The sequence below is a fragment of the Camelus bactrianus genome, chromosome 6 (assembly GCF_048773025.1).
Source record: "Camelus bactrianus isolate YW-2024 breed Bactrian camel chromosome 6, ASM4877302v1, whole genome shotgun sequence".
NCBI classification, from domain to species: Eukaryota; Metazoa; Chordata; class Mammalia; order Artiodactyla; family Camelidae; genus Camelus; species Camelus bactrianus.
Genome location: NC_133544.1, coordinates 52,591,653 through 52,615,963, shown reverse-complemented (window position 1 = coordinate 52,615,963; position 24,311 = coordinate 52,591,653). Strand labels below are relative to the sequence as shown.

General features: G+C 37.1%; 1 protein-coding gene across 8 annotated transcripts in view; it reads right to left on the bottom strand.

The window, feature by feature from the left end:
* SLC25A21 (solute carrier family 25 member 21) overlaps positions 1-24,311 on the bottom strand; it is a 421,620-nt gene that overhangs the window by 320,887 nt on the left and 76,422 nt on the right. For 3 of the 8 annotated variants that reach the window (XM_074365612.1, XM_074365614.1, XM_045504306.2), the window contains exon 2: positions 5,712-5,874. The exons of the other annotated variants lie outside the window; for them this stretch is intronic. The gene's annotated coding sequence lies outside the window, so the exon portion shown is untranslated. The remainder of the gene's footprint in view (positions 1-5,711; positions 5,875-24,311) is intronic. 8 annotated transcript variants of the gene reach the window in all.

Genomic DNA, 24,311 nt, shown 5'->3' with positions numbered 1-24,311 from the left:
GAAATTAAAGAAATTAATGTCCTATTTCCTTAAAAAAAAATTCAGACAACACATTGAACATCATTTTTGCAATTTTTTCACACCATGCAGAACTTAGCAGGTGACAACCTGGATACATTTTTGCATAAATGATTAAGAATCCCAATTCTCTCAACATCGTCCCCACCGAAACTAAGAAAGCCTTCCTAATCCAAATTAAATCTGAAGATTATAAGTATTATTGTGTCTTTAAACTAGATTATCTCAAGGTAAATGAGTGTAAGGAGATCAGGAAAACTTCAGTGAATCAATTCTCATTTTTCTCACAACATCAAGTGAAGAAGCTGCGACTTAAGCAATTTCTGCTAGGGAAAGTGCTTCCCCTGTAACTTTGTCTTCCATGATTTCTCCCCCATAATACATTAAGGGGTAACCTTACTTGCCATAGAAAAACAGACATGTGAATTTGATACTCTCAGTTTGTTGACATGTTTTTAAAGCTGGCAAACAAATAGAGTGCAGAATGTGAATTTTTTTGCTTCAGCTGCCACATAGCTAGCTATAAGCCCAGTTCAGGACATAGCAAAGTGTCTATTCTGATTTCTAAGAACAGTAAAAATACTAAGTTATGTTGAGGGAGAAAAATTCTTATTCTTGATATCATCAAACTTGTTTCAAAAATACCCCCCAATTTCTTCTACGTGGAGAACCTTACAAATGAAACAAAAACAACAAACTTAATTTCACAATCTTCAAAAGACGTCTAATAATTTTCAAAGGAATTTCTTAGACTCTCATTTTTCTGAAGTTTCTTTCTTTTTTTAAAGTAGAAAACAATGTATTTGAATTCCAGGTACATTTACTAACTCTTTACAGAAATATTGTTTAGCTTTAATTTCATTTAAGAAAATTTAATAGACAAAGTCTTCCTGAAGAAGGTAAATTAGGAGGATATTAATTATATTTAAAAAAAAGCATTCTTCACATTATAAGATTCATTTGTACACCATCTCTTCAGTGAACTTAAAAAATTAATTTATAAAAGTTTTGTTTACACGGCCTTTGAGGAAACACACTTATTGTGTAACTAAGGCACGTGAGTTTTTTTATAACAATGGGTCCATGATACTCAGGCTATTACTCTCTTCTGTTTCCTGTTACATATTTGATTTCCTCCTGACATGCCAGAGCCTACCAGCTCTGTACCACTCCTGTACTCCAGACTCGTAGATTAAACTCCTTATGAGACATCTCTACTTGTTTTATCCAAAGAAATCCAAATCCAAAGCATTTAGGACTGACAGCATCACTCCATCTTCCAAACCCTCCATGTTCCCCTTCTAATTCTTTATTTCAGGATATTGCTGAACCAGCTACCTGCAACCCACACCAGGACCCTGGGGACATTCTCCAGTCCTCTCCACCTTTAAACACAGATACAACTCAAGTCCTGTGGTTTCTACTGGCTTAATATCACTATATGTGTCCATTCCTCTCCCTCTCCACTTTTCACCTTGATTCACACCGACACCACTCCCCTTACACAAATGCAGTACTATCCAGTGGTACTCTTCTCAAATCCATTCTGCATATTACAACCAATTATCTTTTGAAACTAACTACAAATCTAAGTAAATCATTCCTGCTCAAATGCTCAAAGAATTTCCCAGGATAAGGCCTCCTTAGCATGGTGTAAAAGACCATTCATGACATACCTCCTTCTATTTCTCTCCACATTCCAGCCTGAGCTCCAACCATACATGGCTACCTGCAGTCCCCAGGGGCCCACTCACAATCACTTCACTTGTTCTGCCTAATCTGAGTTTGCAACCTTCTTAAACTCTTCCCCAATTGTCTTTGCTTACTTGTCTTTGATGTTTCATTTCAGGATATGATCTTTCTAGGAAGCTTCCCTTTCTTGAGGGCAGGGACTGTGCCTTACTTTCCATTCTCAGTGTTAGAAATAAAGTCTAGCACATAGTAGATACTCAGCACATAGAGGAATGAATAAAAGTATGTAAAGAAACATACATCAAGGATTAAAAACATTTTTTTCCATTTTGTTATTAGTATTTTAACTCAATGTGTTTGGCTTTCCTTTTTAATAACCTTATGCTGTTTCCCAGTATATAAAAAATAAAAACAAAAGTGCAAAATGTTTACTTTATCTTATTTAAATGCAAAATTAAGCATGTTTCTTCTTCTGAAAACTAACGGTAGACTATTATTCTAAACTAAAGGTACACTTATCTATTCAAGAGAAATTTCAATGCCAATATATTTTGATATATAACATAAAGGAGATTCTCAAAGATTATAGGTAAGCAGGTTTTAGAAATAATATCAGTTTTGAATGTACCACTGGAACTTTTGCCTTGTTATTTATAGGAACACTGCTTTGTGTAAAGTGACTAATCATTCTTTTTAGTTTTAGAAACTTGAATTTTTATGTGCAGTATTGGGTTTTCCTAAGGTAAGGTATAGTCATGAAGCACTAAAAATCCAGAAAGACTTCAGGCTCATGAAGAAAGGAAAAGTAAAATTTGAAATTACATAATAAAGAATGCTCTTCTAACCTCATCATGACTTCAATTAAGGACTGACCTCCAACCTTTTGGTTTTTATATTTGCAGCAAAATCCCAAAGGTGAAGATGAAGGTATTTACTTGCCATTTGTTTTCTCCTGGGCAAAATGAGAAAACTGGTCTAGATCAATGTTTCCCAAAAACTATTCCACTGTTTCCCAAACACTATTTCAACTGAACAATCTTTTCATTCTTTAAAATAAATATTACGGAGATGACCAATATATAAAACATTCACGAAATTCAGTTGGGGGGAACAAGAGAGGGAGATGCTCTTGTTCCCTACTCCCTTTGTCCCCCAGGATGCTGCTTCTAAAATGCCGAGAGTAAAAGCAGCACAGCTTTAAAGCCTCTGGTTTGTGAGGTCTCCAAAGACCCCTTCCAAATCTGAAGTTACCTGATTCTAAAGTTTACAAGCATTTCTGTGTATGTTGTTATCTAGAGAAGACAGGCTAAATCATCAAGTATCTCTATACTGGGACTTCCTAGGGATTAGGAAAGTATGTGGTATAATAGAGGTGTGACTTTAAATTACTACAATTACAAAGGAAATCTCTCTGGAAATTATTACCATAGAATTAACGGATTCTATAATTTTTCTGTAATTACTTTTTTAATCTAATACTTTCCATCATTTAAGGGAGTCTGTGAGGGCATGTATAGTTGAGTGAAAAGACAAACTGCTGGAGAAAAGAATTTCATTAATATTTCAAAACTGGAAAGTGAAAAGAGTGAGTTTCATCAAGAATCACAAAATAATGACAGGAACTCAGTCTGAAGAAACCTCAAGACATCCAGGACTCAAAGTAATGAGTTTAATTCCCCAAAGTCGAAAGCAGTTTCCACCCCAGGGTAACAAAAACAAGAACTCATGTTTGTTTGTTTTGGAGTCTCCATTTGGACCTGGAAGGTCAGGCTCTGAACAGCAGAGCCATTGTTCAACATCATTCATTCTGATCGTGGTCCAGCACCTGACTAGGGATGAGGAAACCTGGGTTCTCTATCTGATTCTGTGATTGACTCATCTCCGGAGTTTTTGAAGGTCTCCCCTCTCGAGTATCTGTGAAATGATCTTTCCCCTCTGGATGATGGAGGAATTATAGGGATTATGTTGTCTCCTAGTGCTTGAAAATGTGTTAAAGAAGGTTATGCTGATACTTTATTGCCAATGGTTTTCATTTCAATACCTAAAAACATCAGTTAGCACCTTTTTGAGGGATTATTCTGTGCCAGAACCTGTTCTAAATTCTTTACACAAATCAACTCACGTAATCCTCACAACAGCCTTATCAGTTAGGTGTACCATAACCTTCATTTTGCAAATGAGGCAGCACAACTACAAAGAAGTCGAGTGACGTGCCCAAAGTCACTGTGCTGGGAAGCCGCAGAGCCAGAGCACTAGCACAGGCTGCTGGCTCCCCGCCCCTTGCTCTTTACACTACACCATCTCCTCTCCTTGGAAGCTGCCAGGTGTTCCCAGATCTGGTGCCATGAGCAGGGCATATCTGCTCTCTTAATTGCCTGTCTAATCAGATTAACTAGGTTTTCTTTCACACAATCATAGACTATGACATATACTGGCCTTAGTTTTTTTTTTTTTCTCCCTAAAGAAGGATTTTATTGTTTTGCAGGACGCAGGTAGTTGGGGGAGAGGGAGGGTTAAATAGCTTCAAAATGGCATTTTAATTGCACTGGACTATCAATATGTATGAATTTAGAATAGAAAAGGAAAATTTGAAAATCTCGTTAAATATTACTCCCTATGATCATTTTAATAATAATGGCAAATCTGGAACTTTCTGTTAGAGACACTTTGCAATTGATATCAAAGTATCAACAGGATAACAGCTTGTAAAGTGAAAATATGGATCAAGTTTCCATGAAGCTGATGTTGAATTGATTTCTTGAAAGTCTGTATACATCCATGATTATGCTCTGCCTTTACACCTCCCCCTCACCCCCCATTAGAAGTTTTATCATTAGATTGTACAGGATAGGGGATTCTGAGGTCCCAACAGAAATGAGAAAAGAACTGAAAGTGTATTGGGCTGAATACAGCTGCAAATGTTGAACTATTTCTGCCCCACGCAATGCCCCTGTTCCTACTCTCCCAAGATTCCCCAGATCTGTCTTAAATAGGAGCCAATCAGGACAATGGTATCCAGAACATTTGGCCTTATGGTAGTTTGTCTTAAGACACCACAGTTCAAAAGCCTCTAAGCAACTACTGAGTTGCACTAATCACAAAGAAATCTCTCACACAGGAACTATGATATAATTTAACTAGAGTCTTCCTTGAAGACTTCAATAATTTCTAAAAGTCACAATGAGTCAAAGGATTTGGAAAGGCATTGAGGCTAAGGAAACACACACTGATGGGGTTATATTATCCCTAAACCAACCTGGAAATCAATTTATGTGAGATTACGAACAGCAGACTGTAGGCTAGAGGAAATGAAACCTGGGTGTCAAGTCCACACCCTTGGAAAATGCAAATAAGACACTGTCCAGGCAACTGAGACATATTTTGAATCGTACATTTTGTGCACTAACACAAGTATAACTGATACTAATCAACTGCTGTGAAACCAGAACAAAGTCAGAAGTATGGGAGCAATAAGAAAAATATGACCTTAAGTGGCAATGCAGCAAAGAGCAAACCATGGTCCATTGCTGGAACTTTGCTAAGAGGCAAAAGCAGGAGGCTTTGGGTCTCACCAAACCCAGAAAGCAATGCAAAAATAAATGAATTAATGCAGCATGATCATTCCAGAAATACAGAAAATATGTAACATAACAAAAACTATTAAATCAGTCTCTGGGCAGTAAAGAAGTTCACATTGATTAAAAACCAAAATGCAATCTTGTGCTTTTGATTTGCTTTGCTCTTAGAAAACAAAAGTGTGTTATTGATATCCACATGTGGTGACAGAAAGCAAATCTTTCTTGAATTTCACGCAAAGTAGATGTGATTTTACCTATTCTATGCAGGCTTCAAATTATCTTTTTCAGGCTTATCAGGAAAAACAATAAGAATATATTAATAGCACAGTTGTAGGTGTTGGATTTCATACCATTCCTAAAAGGAATATATATATATGTTTGTCTTTTTTTTAGAAAAAGAATTTAAATTAATATGGAACTCACCACAATCAGCAAATAATGAAGACTGTTTAGACAGAAAATTATTCTCTAAAAACTTCTTTCCTGGTCCATTCACAAAGTTCTTCCATTGTTTGCCATGTTTGTGTACCCACTTAGGCTGTTTTGAAAAATGACCACTACTTCCATTTCTCCATCAATATAATATCTGAAAGGAAGCCAAGGAAAACCTTCAGGAAAAAAATGTTGTCTCCTAAGAACTCATGAGAACAGTAACACATTTAGATTTTGCAAGATTAAGCTAGACCATACAAATACCTAATTCTCCCACGTCATTTTTCAAATGCTAAACCACCATTTTCTAACAACACATAGATAGGAAACTACCGTTATAACCTGGGTCATGTTGGGATCAGGGGAGCAGCAGAGGCAGAACTAAATTTCTATGTCTTACTGGTTTTGAAGCTAAAAAGTGTACCTCTGTACTTAAACGAGAAGATGCCACCACCTATATCTACATTATTCAACAGACTCAAAAATGCAAAGCTTGTCTGTAACCATGGAGATGTCACTGGCTACTTGCCTAAGACATCTGACAGGTGAGAGGAACCTAACTGTAAATCTCCACAGAAAGGTCCAGAACTTCACTCCTTTCAATGTTTAATTAAAACTGCTTCTCATCTCTATTCTCTCCCAGCAGAATATTTTCAAGTTAGAAATGGCTTCAGGGTAAAGATCAAATCTGGAGCCTATAAGTAAAGCATGGCCTCAGAGTAAAGATGTCAAGTATGTCTCCAAAATCCTTTGGCGAAATCTCCAAAACATTTAAGGGTATGCCTAGTAAAGTCTCTAAGAATCACAGAGGTATGCCTCTTAGCCCCTCTCTGCTAGACAATTTGGCTTCTAGGAATCTTAAGGGTGTGCCTCATTGCCCTTTTCAACTAGGTAACAGGCTTCTATTTTAAAGTCACTGTCACAGCACCCAGACATTCAACTCAACATTGAGAAGGGCAAGTTTGGGCAATAAAATGTAGATGTGGCTTTTGTCTAATTAAATGTATTATAATTTGATACACAGGAAGTCCACAACTTGTTTAAGAAATTATATCTGCTTCAACTAAAGGATACAAAGACAGTCCAAAAGCAAAAGAGGAATTTGATTGCCAAACTTCTACTAGCAGAAGTCAGACTGGGAAGGTTATTCCTTTGCAAATAGAAACAAACAGGAAGAAAGACTCAGTGTGAAAACAAAAGCCCAGAGGTCCATGCCAAGAGCCACAGAGAATCATTTCTAGGGAGAAGGATTGGGCCCTGATCAATGAACTGGTGATTTCTTCCCAGCTTGAAATCAGAATTGTCATAGAGCTTCTTGGCTATGTGCCTCCTGTTTTACCCCTTTGTGAACAGAAATGTGTACTGTAGATATCTTATGCCTTAGTCATCAGCAGACGGTAGGTATATGGGGAGGGGGAGATTATGGGGGGAGTTTAGATAAACTCATCTCTAATTCACAGACCTTCAGATCAAAAGGAACTATGCTGAAACATGTCACACCTGAGAAGTCACACCCTAGGAAATTCATTAGTACCTAGACCTGATTAATATAATGTCTTAGTCCAGGCTTTTATAACGAATTACCATAGACTGAGTAGTTTAAACAACAAGCATTATTTCCCACAGCTCCGGAGGCTAGGAAGTCTAGGATCAAGATACTGGCAGATTTGGTTCTGATGAGAACCCACTTCCTGATTTGTAGATGACCATCTTCTAGCTGTTTCGTCACATGTCAGAGAGCAGAGAGAGAGAGAAGGCAAGCTCTCTAGCAGCACGAATCCCATTTATGAAGTCTCCACCTTCATGACTTAATTACCCCCCCAAAGGCTCCACCTCTTAATACCATCACATTGGGGATTAGGGTTTTAACAAGAATCTTGGGGGGAACACAAACATTCAGTTCATAACAGATAATGAGTATTAGACTTCAAAGAAGAGGCTATAATAAAATGAGAGTTTGGGGGAAATCGGAAGGAGGCAATTCTCTTTTGCCCTTGGTAGGAATGCAGGAATGTAAATACTCTGACAGAGGGCAGCCTTAAGTAGATTACATGTAGCCACAAATTCTTCACTGCCTCTCCCAGTGAAAGGTGGAATCTCATTTCCTTCCCCTTGCATCTGGGCTCGCTTTCATGGCTTGCTTGGCCAAAGAATGCAGTAACAGTGACATCTTAGGATTTCTTATGACTTCCAAGCCTTAAAGCTCCCACCTGGCCCTTTTGAAATATTTTGCTGGTAGGCAGGATCTTCCAAACATGGAAATCCAACTACTCTGAAACCTTTCTGCTGTAGCGGTAAGGGGTAGGCTCCCTAGATGACAGTCCTAGCTGAGCCTAGTCTTTTAATCACCCTCATCAGTGCACCAACATAAGAATAACTGTCCAGAGATACAGACTGGAAACAAAGATCCCTATCTCACCCTGTTCTTTAAAAGCTTAGGTAACAACCTAAGTAAAGATACTATACAACTTCACAAGTATTACAAATTCTATGCAATAGAATACTCAATCTGTACATCCATAAAGTGACACACACATATCTCCATAATTTACACACTCTCCAAGTCAATGAAATGACTCACACCCTTTCCCATGGGGTCCACACACGATAGGCTTGCCATAGTTTTCTTCCTTACATTCTGGCTACCCTGCTGTGCACTGACCTCCGACTACAGACTTGGAGTCTGTAGCCAAGTCAACACTGAAAGATAATTTATTTTTACATCCAAGGGGCAAGCATTCATCCAGATCCATCACACCTTTCCAAACCATCAGGCTTTTCTTTCTCCCATACAAACTTCCGAAAATCTTTATCTAGACATGGTATTGATTTTAACCCTGGATCCATAAAAACTAGAAACACTTCAAAATCTTCTCATTCCTCTCCCTGGAAGCATTTAAATAAGTTTCCACACACTGAGAGCTGGATTGTTTTAACCACATCTCAAGAGAATGTAAAAGATGATTTTAGATAGATTTCACAGATTTATTATTTTTTATTTGAGATTTAATGTAAATCCTCCTCTAAATTGTTACTATTATATCTAAAGTAACACAGTACTATTTTCTTCCCTTTGGATTTAGAACTTTCAAATATGTATACATGGCTATAATAACCTCTCTTTAGTCAAGGGCTCCCTAACTATTTTTAGTTTTTGCAGTCTTGACATTCCTCACCCGAGATCATTTTTTAGAAACAATTTTGTTTTGCTTTCATCTGTGATACAATGACAGTTGGAACCTAAAGCAGTATTCCAGGTGGGTCCTGAGTTCCTTATCCTTTACAAAGTAGTTTTTTTCTCTGACCAATCAAGTGTATGATAAATTTAAGTTAAGAAAATTTCAGCAAATTCAGCTAGAAAAAGGACAAATTGTTATAAATGGAGGATTTTCATATGAACTGTGCAGTTTCCTTTCATTTTCCTAGCTCCCTTTTCACATCTTTAGCCAAAAAGTTACTGTATCTGAAAATCTTGTGAAATTCTCCCAGTTAAATCAACAGACATTTAGCACCAATAAGATAAAATATAACAGTCCTTTAAGAATAAAAGGCTTATAGCACTGACTGATTCTAGTGAATATGTACAATTAGAAGTAACCAAATCTTATTCTCCCTTTTTCTCTCTCATGATGAATTATATTGTTGTCACTTTTTATTTTATGTTAACTTGAGTTTTCATACAAGAAAAAGCTCTTTTTTGGTAAAATATTTTATTTATTCCTGGATTTTTAGTTCTATCTCGTCAATAGATGCTTCCTTCAGTATTTTGAGTGTATCTTCCATTTTAACAACATATGCATATTAAGATCTAGAATACTAATATTTCAAAAAAATTTTTTGGAATGGTTTGCGTTTTTACATTTGGCATATGAACAGCTTCCTACCCATGTGGCAATGATCATATCCATGCAATTTTAAATTTGAAATGTGTTCATGAGATCTGATAGCCAGATCTTTCCCACATTCAAATCACAGTAAAACTACACCCTATTCATCTAAAACTTTCAAAATTTTATTAAATAATTTGAAAAATGAATAAAGTGTATCAATGGCGAATTATTTTCTATACTAACTAAATAGCCATACAGTTCAATTAAATCTGTTGAAGTCAAATCAGCAAATATTTATTAAATGCCAGAAATTTAATAATAGAAAACAGTCTTTATTACCTAACAAAGCTCCTATATCTTTACTACCATTAAGGTGACCATCACTCTTTTGGTAGACTTTAAATTGGTAAAGATACAATTCATTTGATCAACTTGTATATGTGACTGTTAAAGCAACCTTCAATAGCAATCTTTGTTTTATATCACTTCTATGAAATAACACGAAATAACAAAGGGATCTTAATAGTTATTTTGTGTTTAGGCCTGTCAAATATGGTAATCAGTCATTTTATGAAAGTTACTTTTCCTCCATGACTTGTAATATTCTCAGCTGTAAGGTGAAGGGACAGGGCCAGATGATGTCTAAGGCCTCTTCTAATTTTAGGGTACATGGATTCTGTCCTATCATTGGTAAGAAGGACTAGACAGACGCTGCTCTGAGTATGCACTGTAACAATACCTGAAATACTGACTGGATTTGGGGACATTAGAATTTAAAGGCCACAGCAAGATCTTTTGAGGGCCTGCCATATTTTGGTCAAGTTTTGCTGAAGCTGATAGTTGGTCTGCAAGACCAGTCCTTTTCCACTGAGAGGAATGTACAAACTGGCATCTGCTGTCGGTCTGCTCCTGAGAGCCTCGCATGGCCTTGCACTCTTGTTTTCAGATGAATGTAAATGCTTTCTGAACTGGTGTCAACCCCCTCCCTCCTCCCTCAAATTCTTCTCTCAAGAAAGATTATGTATCTCCATGAAGCCTTTCATGATCTCTCCAGATAGGGGTCCCTGCTTCCCTGGTTACTTTTCTAACTTGACTGTGTCCATGGCTATACTCATGCTATATTATCATTATTTAAGTATCTTCTCATATATTAAACCATGAGCTTCTTCACAGTAAAGTTCGTGTCTTATATATCTTTGTATCTGACAGAAGAGCCTACCACATAGGAGACATTCAAATAATAGTAATAGTCAATATTTATAAAGCATTTATTAAGTGGCAGACACTTTATAAATATCAACTATTGATCCTTACAGCAACCCTAAGAAGTATATACTGTTATCATCATCATTATATTACAGATGAAGAAACTGAGTCAAAATGTTAAGTAACTTGTTCACAGTTACACACAGCTAGACAGTGACAGAGTAAGAGTATGAATCCAAAGAGTCTGGCTCCAAAGTCTGTGCTATGAACTACTATTTAGCAGTTAATTCTTCTGTGATAGCATCTTTCAGTCTGTTACTGTGACATATACTACCACGCAAATTATTCTTCCTCTCATTCTGTTTCTAGACTGAGCTTCCAGATGATATATGGAAGTTATATATAGAATTATATAAAGTAGAATCATATTTTTTAAAATAGCTATAACTCCATTTGGGATAGGTTAACTGAAACAAACAAATAAGTAAATAATCAAAAAACAAAGCACGAGAAATAGACTATTTTAGTGTTTGTCACTGGGAGAAAACGACCACATGGGCAAACCTGCAAGCATCATCTTCTAGAATGGAAGTCTTCACAGAGTTGACAGGCATAAACAGGGCCCTGTGTGGATGGAATCTGGCATCTTCCAATACTGCCATCCCCAGGGAGAGCCATTCACCAGTCTGGGATGGCCAGGTGAGGGCACTGACAGAGTGGGCACGGTCAAAACTACAGAAGCACCAAGCAATAGTTCTGGATCAAAACCTGGGGCCAGCAGCTAGCAAGCTCCACACCAGCAAGGCCTAAAGAGTGGTCACAAGTTCAACAATTTTAAGGGAATTAGGAAACTAACAATATTGAAGGATATCTTGTTAGGAAGACATTTACAAACCCTGATATGAAAGAAAGCATTTCATTTCTCTCTTAGCTCGACTACATTAAAAATAATAATAACCATGAGGAAAAACAGGCAATGGTGGGAACTACAGAGAACTAAAGGGAGAAATGGACCCCGTTCCAGGCATCAGTTGCCAAATCTTTCAATTTTTCATGTAACATCAGATACCCAGGTTTTAATGTGAAAGCTCCCCGTTTTGAAAATATTAGCAACTGATTCAACTAAGACACACATATACTGTGCAAATAAACTCCAGCTGTGGACAACTGCAGGTCAGATTTGGCCCGTGGCCCACCAGTTTGCAACCTTGGAATAGAGGCTCCGAGGTCTCCGACATTTAGAAAACAGGAAACAACTATGTGGGTAAATACGGTTACTCATGGTCAGAAATAAAAAGAGAACAGAATTCAGCAAGTTAAGCAAGGTGTGGAGAAGCAAAGGGATCCTAGACATAAAAGCAGGAGAGAGCCCAGAAGCCAGGAAGTTAAGTGGGTTAAGACAGTGGTACCAGAAAGTCAAACCACAGAGAGCAACCTGAGCCAGGGGATGTTTTGCCCAACAGAGCCATCACTTTTCCCTGTAAGCTGAAGCTGGTAGCGGGTGATGGCCATCTCTGGAACCACAGTATGTACAAGGAAGTGAAGGCAAGTGGTTGGAAGAGAACGCCCTCTCCCTGCAGGTGTGTTCTGATCCCTGCTGGAACAGGGACAGTTCAGCAGAGATTCAAGGGAGATTCTTAGGGTAAGGGTCCCTGAACTTTCCATTCTATATAGGAAGCACACCTCAGAGACAAGAAGGTTAAACCCTCTTACTTTTCAGAGCCTCCCTTGTCTGCCAGGGCTCCTTAAGTGTTCCACAAATAAAGCACATTTTGCTATGACACCAAAGAACAGCACTGGTCCCAAGCAATAACATTCAGGTCGATTCTTCATATGTCAGTTTGCACAGTCTGCCCTCTTACTTGCAGACCACCCAGTCTTCTTATAATGATTCTACATTGTCTCATTTATTTTTTTCATGGCAGCAGAGATCCCAATTTCCTTAGTTAAATTTCATTCCCTCCCTTAAGCAACTGCTGACTTATTTGTAATTCCCCGGCTCTCTACTAGTCAGTTCAGGATGATTTGTTTCTTCTCTCTAATCATCTGAGAAATACAGTAGAATTGATAAACTTACTTTTCAACTCTACTCAGAGAAAAAATAAGCAAAAAAAAAAAAGCGAAAAAAACATTAAGCACAAAGAGATAAGAAGGAGAAAGACACAAAGAAGGCAGATGCTACACAAAGGTAGTTCATAGTTCAGTGTCCTTTTTGCTGAGTGTTGTGAAAGAAATGGACAAGAAAACAGTCTTAATGAATTTACCCTATCATTTGGTGCGGCCCATGTTATTGCATTATTGTAATGAAAAACACATCAGAATATGTCTAGACACATGACATACTCCTGGTAGAGAGTTCCCTGAACTTCAAAAAAATTGTGGTTCAATTTCCTTCTGGGAAACGCTCCAATGGCAACATTTCAGGTTCTTGAAAGGCTCTTCAGAATGACCGCCTAAGGGGAGGCCACCTCCACAAGAAGACTTAAAGCACCAGGGCACTGGAAGGGCTGGCAGAGCTCTCCATGGGAAAATGGTCTGAACAGCATGGCCCCCCTGTAGAAACCCCATGTACAATAATCCACTGATAGGTTTTGCTATGTACAGAGTAGCTGTGACAGTCTAAATAAAACACTAAAAAGAACCTGTAAACAGAACAGAAGTAATGAAATACTTTGTTTTGGTGATTCTTTAATTTTTAACTACATATGGATTAAGCAAATCCAATTGGTATAACTTTCACCAATGTGTTGATTTAAACCAAATACTATAGGCATTGGAAGTCAGGAAAGGAAAACACCACCACATCCCCATAGTAAACTACCTATTAGAGGGTAAGTGATGCTACGCCTGCGTTCTCACAGAAGAGTCAAGAAAAGAATATGTCCTAAACTGCAGCCATCATGCTTGGACTGTAATTCCAGCTGTGCCACTCCCAGACTTAAATCTCTGAAGCTAATAGGCAAACCATATAATCTCCTCTCATGTATTTGTAAAACAAAGATTATAAAAACAAAATAAGAAGAACTGTCTATTCAGTCCAACTCCTAGAATTTCCTGGGATGTGATCATAAATATAGAACAGGATGATTGAAGAGGTGTGTGTGGATGCTCTCTGTCTATACTCAACAGGTCAAAAAGTATTTCTTGAGTGCATAGTCAGTACTACAACTTGATCGATGAGTGGCCGGCCAGGGGAAATACAATAGTCTTTAAGGAGCCAACAGTCATCACTGGGAAAGAGGAGTAACTCTTGTGAAATAATAAGGAAGCACGACAATACTGAATATAATTAAATGCAGAAATCTCAGGGTTCAAATAAGCCATGGGAGTTTGGTCAACAGGCTGGACTAAAAGAGAGGGTATCTTAGCAGAGGTGGAATTTTAGCTGGGCCTTGGACCTGGAGTAGATACAAAGAAAGGCAAACTGAAATGGAAAAAATGTTATAGCAAAGGCACAAACTGGGGGATTTGTTGTGGAAGGGCCAGGAGCAGCAATTAGTGTGAATTTGGGGACACTTCAGCTTGACTGGCACTTATTGGAAAGGTGCCAGGTGAATCAGGCTTGAAGGAGCCAAACTTTGAAGTCTTAAAAGCAGGCCCGATGGCATTGTAAACTGACTGTACCTCAATTAAAAAAAAAAAAAAAGTGGGCCTGGTGGAAGTAAAATCTCTCTCCAGAGAATTTAGCCCTCGATGCAACAACTAACACAAAAGAAGTGTGCCTTACTCTAAGAAGCAGCCCATTTGTTGCTCACTACCTACATCAGCCCCACACAGCAGTCAAAGCTCCAGACCAGAACGCAAACCAGAAAAGACCTTCCTGAAGCCACTTCCACTTGTGCCATGGAGTGTCACCATCTACCTTTCTAGTTCTAGAGTTGCTTCAGCTCTGCCTTCCATCTGGATCCTCCTCCCTAGCCTGTATCTCTGAACAATGGGGAATTATAAATGCCCAAACATTCCAAATTTGTTTCTGTGTAGCTAGACAACCCAGGTTGTAGCCCTTCAGGATTCCCTGTAATTCTACCACCATTTCTGCCACCATCACCAACGCCTCATTCTATGAATTAACCTGCCTATGTCCCTGGCCTGTATACTGCACTTGTCGTTCTGTTTCATAGCCTATCTCAATTCCAGGTGGACAGAAAAGTTCTGTCAACAAATAGTTATTAGACACCTACTATATGGCAGATACTATACTAAGCACTGAGAACAGAAAGACAAATAGGACACACTAATTCTCAAAAAGTATAGTCCATCAGAAAGCTGGATCTGCTTTCATTCATTCATTTAACAAACCTCTGTTACGGGCCTATTATATGCCAGCCACAATACGGGGATACAAAAGTGAACAAGATACAGTACCTACTCTCAAAGAACTCATAGTCTTTTGGGGAGAGAGAGTAAGAATAATCTACTGTACCTTGGGAGAGGGATTTGTTCAGGAAAGTCTTTATGGAGGAGGTGACACCTGAACTGAGATGTGAAAGCTAAGGAGGCATCTGAGAGACAGAATACACACTCAGTGTAGAGATTATAGCATGGGAGAATACTGCAGCTTAGGTTAGTCAAACCAGTCTTCCCACTGAAAATGACAATGTCGATAATGCATAAAAACATCTTAAAACCATTAAAAAGCTGACAAGTATAGAATAACCAGGCTAAAATCTAAATGAAGCAGGAGCTCAGAGAGGTGAGCAGAGCTCTGGAGTTGCTTTTGCTCCAGGACATTTGTCAGTTAGGTAATTTTGAGGTTTATTTTTGTTTTTTTGTTTGTTTGTTTTTTTTGTAAACCTCTCACGATAAGGAGAAACTAAATTAAAACTCAGGTCATTTAAGGTAGGGAGACAAATCAAGGAGACCCCTACATTCAACCGTTTCCCCAAAGGGTTATACTCTTAAGGAAAGGCTGAACTAGAAGTAAACACCCTATTCCATCCTCAACCCCAGGGGACTGTAATGAAATGTGTCTTTGCTGAGCAGATTAGGGGGGAGAGTCCTTGAGAAGTTGCAACTATACGATGGCCCTTGAGTAAATATAAAGACCACTTTCACATCACTTAAAGAAAGGTACTATGAGCAGAAACCAGCAGAAACATTAAAATGCAGAAACAGATCTTCAAGACTTCAGATACTGAGTTACAGGACATATATTATAAAACAGTTATCCTTACAATATTTAAAGAAATAAGGAAGACATAGAATAAAATTTAAAATGAATAGGAAAATATCAAAATGTGCCCTTAGCAAATTTGAAAAGAAAAGAATAGTGTTTTTGGAATTGAAAAATAATATTAATTTAAAACGGTTTTCCAACAATCATAGTAAAGATTAAATCAAGCAAGAATCATCAGTGAATGCTAAATCTAGAGAGAGTTTTTTTATAAGAAGCAGGATATTTGGGTGTGTTGTTTTGTCTGTTATTCCATGCACAGCTGACTTATTTACTTGATTTCATTTCTTCTACAGGCTTAGGTTTTATTTTTTAATTGAGGTAAGGAAACTTAAAATGAGATTTATCTTCCTAACAAATTTTTAAGTCTACAATACAATCGTTAACTATATCCGTACAATGTTGTACAGATCTCTAGAACTTATTCATCTTGCGTAACTGAAACTTTATACCCATTGCACAGCAACTCCTCATTTCCCCCTCCCAGAGGGAGGATATGTGTATGATCTTAAAGTGTTACCCCAGACATTGCTTATTAGTTGCAAGAGAGGAGGAAAAGTAATTATACAGTGGAGAGATCGGATAAATTGACTGATTGATAGACTTACTGTCACCACCTACACATATGATACCCTGAGAAAGACACAGCCACTGATGCAGTATTCTTGCCAAGAATGCTTAACTTGACTCTAATCATGAGGGAACATCAGACAAACCCCAAGTTAAGAATATTCTATTTTTAAAAGGTGGGCATGGGGCCTATAGTCCTCCAAAATGTAAATATCATAAAAGATAAGGAAAGGCTAAGGAAACAAACCAGATTAAATGAGGCTTAACAGATATGACAAGTAAATATAATACCTGATTCTAGACTGGGCACTGTACTGGAGGGGGAAAACGCAATAAAAGACATTCCAAAAATGGAATACGGCAGGAGACTAGATAAAAGCACTGTACCAATACTTTCTAATTAATTTAAATTTACCATGTAAAAATTTATTGCAATTGATTAGTGTAGTTACATGAAAATATCCTCCTTATTCTTCAGAAATAAACGCTGACGTCATCGGGGGTAAAGGGACATGATGTATGTAACTTACCCACAAATGCTTCAGAAAAAATTATTTATATACATATACACACATTTATGTATATATGTATATCTATATGAAAATTATTACCTACAACTTATGTAATATATAAAATTATACATAGAGCACAAATGATTAAGCAAATGGCAGACAATCTTGATAATAGGTGTATCTGGGCAAAGAGTACAAAGATGTTCTTTGTACTGCTTTTATTTTTTCAACTTATCCATATGTTTTAACTATTTGAAGTTATTTTAAAAAGGTTTAAAAAAGAACCTACATGAATAAATTCAAACATAGATAAGGGGAAAACTAGTACACTATAAAGTAGCGAAGAAGAAATTATTCAGAATCTAGCAAAGAGGGGAAAATAGAAATATAAAAGAGAGGCTAAGATGCATGGGCTAAGGAATGAGGGCAAACATATGGTTTAACTAGAGTTCCGGAAGGAGAGGAGAAAAATCATGAGGCAGGAACCAGGACAAAATTTGAAGAAATAATGACTAACATTTTCTTAGAAGTAGTAAAAGCTAGCAATCCAAATTCATGAATCACAATGAATCTTGAACAGGCAAGTAAAATGAAATGTACCTAAAGGAACATCAGAGTAAAACTGCATTACACCCAAAAAAATAAATAAATAAAAAGTGAAAGTAGCCAGAGGAAAAAGGACAGGGTACTTCCAAAAAAGCAGCAGTTTGTCACCCAACTTCACAAAAACAATAACTAAATCCAAAGGACAGTGGAATAATAATACAACTTCCATGTCCTGAGAGAAAACTACCAACCTAGAATTCTATACCCAGAAAAAGCATCTTTATCATAAAGATGTTTTCAGGCAAATAAAGAGATTTTTCCTTTAGTAGACCACAGATAAAGGAATTTTAAAAGGATGTACTTCAATGAAAGTGATCCCAGAGGGGAAGTCTGAGATGCAAGAAGGATTAACAAGCAAAAAGAGTGCTAAATACATGAAAGAACAGCATTAAGAAAGGCATAGAGGGAAAGAACATTCTAGTCAGTATATCCACAGTATTGCCAGAAGCCTGGTTATGGGTTGGTGGAGCAGAGTTAACCCCTCAACTTTATCAAATACAAATCGTATCAGTAAAAAAATAAAATTAAGCATGTGCTATGAATAATGCAGATTTTTAAAGTGACTATATTATGTAGAATATAAAATATGCACAAAAATTTCAAATTAAAAAAGGATGGGATTAAAAACAAAATATAAATAGACCTTCTGATAGTTTCTTCCCATACCCTAAGGGATTTTATTCTAAAACCAGGGGTTGGCAAACTAATCTGCGGGCCAAATCTGACCTACCACCTGTTTTTATAAATAAAGTCTTATTGGAACACAGTCATTCTCATGTGTTTGCCAATAATACATGACTGCTTTCATGCTACAACAGTTGTATAGCTATGGCAGAGATGTATAGCCCATGAAGTCTAAAATATTTGCTATCTGGTGACTTACAGAAAAAGTTTCCAACCCCTGAGCTTGAACATGGGCAAGCAAAGGAGAGTAAAGGGCTCATAAGTCATCACAGTGTGGACAGAAACATACAGGCAATGTAGAGTCTTCAAAGGATTTTAAGCAGGAGAAAGGACACTCTAGCAGCCATGTGGTAAGTGGAATAGAGAAAAGGGAGATAGAAAAGGAAGACTGATGAGGAGATCTTTTTGTGATGTTGATTAAAGTGATTTCTCTGAGACCACTTTCCTTCTCTATGAAGTGGGAGTAATAATTCCCACAGAGTTCTTTCGTGGGCCAAATAAAATCATGTGTGATAAAGTATTTCTTAAACTGTAAAAGCACTCTAACAAATTAAGGTATGATGATTTTACTTGCAGTAGACTTTCATTAAATGAATGTTTCAGAAAGAGTTCTATATGTTTTGCTCTCTCAGTTTGATTGCATTATTTGATATTAAGACATCTTGTATATTTGTATCACATAGCTATACTGAAATCATTTAGTACTATCAAATTTTAGATGTGATTTAATTGTGTTAATTGGTTTAAACTCATTAGTCACTTGCCTGAAAATATGCTTCTAGATGTTAATATTCAGTGTAATTTATTTGCCTGTTCCATTGCAAATGATGGACCTCAGTTGAAATATATATTCTGTACACATTGACTTCTTATTAACACCTAATATGTATAGCCCATGTAAAAGACATAAGAAGGCCATAAAGACATAAAATGGTAGAAAAAGATCTGTAAATACAATCTTATATTTTCTTATAATTTTTGAGACTCCCAAAACATTAAGAGCTAAATCAAGCAATCTAAGTCTTTTTAAAAAAAATTTAGGCAGTTCTCTTATTACTATTTGTAATACTTAACTGTGTGATCATATTAATTGGGCATTTTTCATATTCTAGGATATGGTTTTCAAGAGCATGCATTTGCATCCACTATCTCATAAGATGAAGTGCTGAGAGAATAAAAAGGTTGTATCTGTGGCAACAATAGATTATGCTCTCATAATTTTTATATGCCTCTGTCTCTCACACGTACACAAATACGTGCTTACAAACACATACGGAAATGTCCTTTTAAAACATGCCAGCAAATTGGTAAGAGAAAAAATGTATTATTATCATCAGTGAAGATAGAAGGTGAGAAACAGTACCACATGCATCCTAATAGAACTGCAGGCTGTTTTAATTTAAATTAGTTTCAGCTCTTTGTTGAAAACAGAAGTAAATCATGTAAGGAACTAATTCATACTGGGAGAGACAACAAAGAATGCCAATAAAACTTATTTGTAAAAAAAAAAATTACTGCAAAAATATTTCTACCACATTTCCAGTTTTGTTTTCAATAAAAGAGTAGAGGCCCCCTTCCAGGAACATTTGAAAAGGATATAGCTTAAAGGAAACTTTCATTTCTTTTTTTTTATATATATATGGCTGGGTCTCATTTATTACGCATTAATTGCAGACAAAAACCTTGGTTCTCTGCAACAAAATGCTTGACACAAGCAACATGGTGGTCTATGAAAGAGAAGGTTACATGACCCCTAATTCTGCCTGTGTCCAACATATGCACATTATTGTTCACTCCTCTGATAACAAAGATCAGATGCTCCTAGAGTATAAAGTACACTCTTTCACAGAGGCTTCTCACCACCAATGCCATGGAATTCACAAGCAGTTGTTTTATTTACATGTCTTAGGAACCCAGACAATTTAATGAGTCCACTTTTCCACATTTTTGCAGTTGTCCTACCTGCCTAATCAGACTGTAATATATATCTTACCCATGGCTCACTCACAATGATATTCCTTCCTTGATGGGCACACCAAGGGACATAGAATAAAAGAGTATGTCTGATCTCCTTCATGAGTTGTGGACATACCCCAAAGTGTCATTGTTTCCCCAATCTGTTATTCATGAGCTTATCTAAACTTTAAATTAATCTATTTATATTTTCAATCTGCACCACATAGTGGGATAATGCATTCCACAAGTTTCTTCACTGTAGACCTCTTTTAAGTTTTTGAGAGTGCTCTGAGATCTAGTATACCAGAATTCAATAAATAAGAAAGCATAGTTTTCATAATTTTATAGATTTTAATCATATCCTCAATCTCAGCCTTCTTCCTTTGTAAATAGAGCCCTCCTTTCTTTATGCTACACTCAGACAAATATTTAATGAATGAATTCAGCAATTTAAGCTAATTAATCAATATAGACACCTATCCTTTGGCCTATGTTAGTTAACTTTCTCTGGTCTCTCTCACTTTAATCATGTCTTCATTGAGGATTGCTGACCAGAACTGCACACCATGTTCCTTGTACAGTACATAATGAGGTACAAAGAGAGACTGCTTATTCTAAAACAATTTATAAGCAAGCCTGGAAATGATTAAGACATTTGTGGAATCACCACATACCACCACCATGGAATCAAGAAGGGCTTTGGGTGAAATGGTGCTTGTCAGTGAAGATAGAGTGCAGAGGTGAGAAGCAGGTTGCCTTTGTCAGGTTCACCTCCTCTTAATCCTGGGCTGCCTTCCTCACTGGGCAAGCTGTCATATCAGTTTCTCCAGGATAAGGCCTTTTCACACAAGGCTCTGAACTATCAAGAGTTTCCTTAAAGTACAATTTTCAAATAATTTTATAAGATGAGCTAAAGTACAGTGACTAAGCAAAAGAGAAAGGAAAAAGACACTAGGATATTTGTCCATTTGTGCTCTTATTAACCCACATTCCAAAGTGATTACCCATTTATAAAACATCCAATAGATCTTCAAGGGCATAAATCCCTCGGAAAGCTAACTCAGAAGGTTTCTTGGCAAGTGTAGAATAAAAGCAAAAATGTTTACAGGGTATTGGTGAAAATGAAAAAGCATGCTAAATTAATCCTGCAGAATATAGTACATCAGTATGATTACCAGAAAACCTGTGTCCATCAGATATTATTTTTCAGAGACCTGGACAATGCCAGATAAACAGTTACAAGTTAGCAATTTCCAATTTCCCTTTTAATTTACACTCCAGGTGGACAATTCCTTTTCAATTGCTTTATAGGAAAGAGGATAAATACCTCACAAGCAGCCATTTTTCTATTCCCCTAACCATTAAAGTCCTTATAAATGGAATAAGCTCTGAGCCAGAATGCAACTTCAGAATGTTTCTTAATTCAGTATTTTTGGTAATCATTACAGAATTATTACTAGGTTACTAGTAATTAACTGGTTTCAGCTTTCTTGGGTTGTATTCTAGTGCCAGAGATACATTCCAGTCACTCAAGACAGAGAAACACCCAAATTATATTTATAAACATCCTTTTAAGGTTTAGTTTTTCACCTATTCTAAGAGGCCATTAATCATCAATCATCAAATGCACCATTGTTTTTATGTGCCATTATAGAAGAAAAGTGCTGCTAATTATTTGTAAGGCTACAGAAATTGTAAAATACACCCCGGTTTCAGAAATGTTAAAGTGTGGGGGAAATGTGTGTTGAAATCTGTGAAATATAGTATTTTCATTCTCATATTTTTCTCAGACCAATCCCCAATTTTCAGAGCAATACTCTGATTTCCACAAGTGGTCCCAAAAGCAGCTTCAATTAGTGAATTTTGGGAAACTGCATCATTGTCAGTAGCCTCCCACACTCAGTCAGAAATAGGGAACAAGCAGGGTTTTATTTGAGGTAAGGCTTCTGTCTGACTGTAAACCAGAGAGAAAGAGTCATAAGAACAGTTTCTGGAAACATCACTTTAAATAAGAAATCAAGAAACTGTCTAGCAGGCTTAAAAGAACCACTGTTTATGAAGTAGTCCTTTCAGCCACACATGCATGTGAGAAAACATAATAAACATCAGATATATCCTCTTTAAGTAACAAAAATAATAACAATAATAATAAAAACCATATACACTTAAACGACACATTAGTCTTAAGACAGGGCATCACCCTTGAGCTTAGTTCTCAGGTTCATTCGGCCTGCCCTTGCTACACAGGCTCTCTCCTGGCATCATTCCAGAAGCCAACAGGCTTTCTTAGTGTCCAGGTTAAATGGTCTGTTCCTGTGCTCTCTGCATCAGTTCAAGATAAAGTGCTGACCTGTCTTACTTGAGCAAAACCCAGGGTGGCCTCCCGGGAACCCAGTACTCGTTGGTTGACCCTGGAACTTAATCATTTCTCTAGATTTCTATACTCTTGAAACACATCTGTACTATCCAAATAACCTCCTACTTTTCTTCTATAAAAAACCAAAACCAAAACCAAAACCAAAACAAAACAAAAAACTCTTTGTACATCTGAAATACAAAATCCCTAGAAAGCTTTAGAAAGAAGCCCAGAAATCTAGCTCTTCAATCCCCTCTAGAATCACTCTCCTTATCTTCCCAGTTCACTTCTGTCTAAATTAGTCAGGTAGCATCTTACTTTAGAAAATAAGGAAAGAAGAAAGAAATATTATTCCAAAGACACAATGTAATACAAATGGATAAATCATTAACATTTTCTGTAGCACTACCAACAATAAAACATCTCAAGTGCAGCAAAAAGAAAGACTGTTTTCTGCAACAAAGAAGGTTGTTTATAACGACTTGGTACTATTTTCTAGGGTTGAAGCCAATGTTTTCTATATTTTGTAACATATAAGTTATATCCATTACTGAATGAAATGGGACAGCTCTTTACTGTGGGATCAGAAATCAGGATCCTCAATTTCGCTGATACTCTTCGTTTGCCCCTCTAGATCCTCTCTCTTCCACTCTTTTCCCAGGAGGCTAGTTTCTAAGGACTGCATCAACTGTACTCCCCTTTTGCCTCCTGGCTTCCAGTTGAATTGGACCAAAGGGAGGTACCTACAAGAATTCAAAGGCAGGAGGGGAGAATAATTATTCAAATGCCAGAGGGATTGAATATTTATTTCCTCAGCAGCTCCCTCCTTCCCAGGCATGGCTTCGAATGGTTTCCACTAGTTAAGGCCACAGATCCTGCAAGGCAGCCTTCTGCTTCAGCTATGGCTGGGGCTGATAATGGTTTCCCACTGTTGCCAGGCCCTGGGCACTGCACTCTTCCTTGTGGTTTCCTTAAATATGTCCAACCTTGTCATCAGTTCTTCCATTAATCTCTCATCAATTATACCTTTCCAGTGTACCTTTTCCTCCTGGGACCTGACTGCCATATCAGATTTTACAATAGTATATGCCACCTAATGCATGGTGTGGTTCCTTCCTTCAGTCTAAAGCTGAGGATATCTATTCCTCAGATGCTTGCTAATAATCTCGATTTTGAAAAAAAGAAAAGAAGTTTAATCATTCTGTTACTGTCAGATCCTGCCTGAAATATCTCATAGTTAAGAGAATGGTATATGTCAACCACTCTCTCTGCAGGGGCCGAAGTGTTGTCCCCATTTTGGGCCAGGCCACAAAGAAGCTACATACCTCAATCATGTCTCTTTGTACACACCCTGCAGACCTGTTTTGCCTGTAAAAAAAACTGCAACATTCCAATTTCCTTGGTCTGCATTAGCTAGTCTTCCTATGGGCTCTCACAGCATCCTGAACTTATCTATTTGATTCTCCATATTGTAGCTGTTTTTAAATTTTACTTATCTATCTGCCCACTAGATTATAAGCTCTGTAAGAGCACAAACCATTTTACATGCTTTAGCATTTAAGGCTCCTAAAGCTGTGCAACTAGACACTCAATAATATGTTTTTTTTCAATGAATGAGCAGAACATTATGCTTTTGAATTTAATGGTTGATGAGACAATAATCAGGAACAATCATAGGTGGAACATACATGCATTATA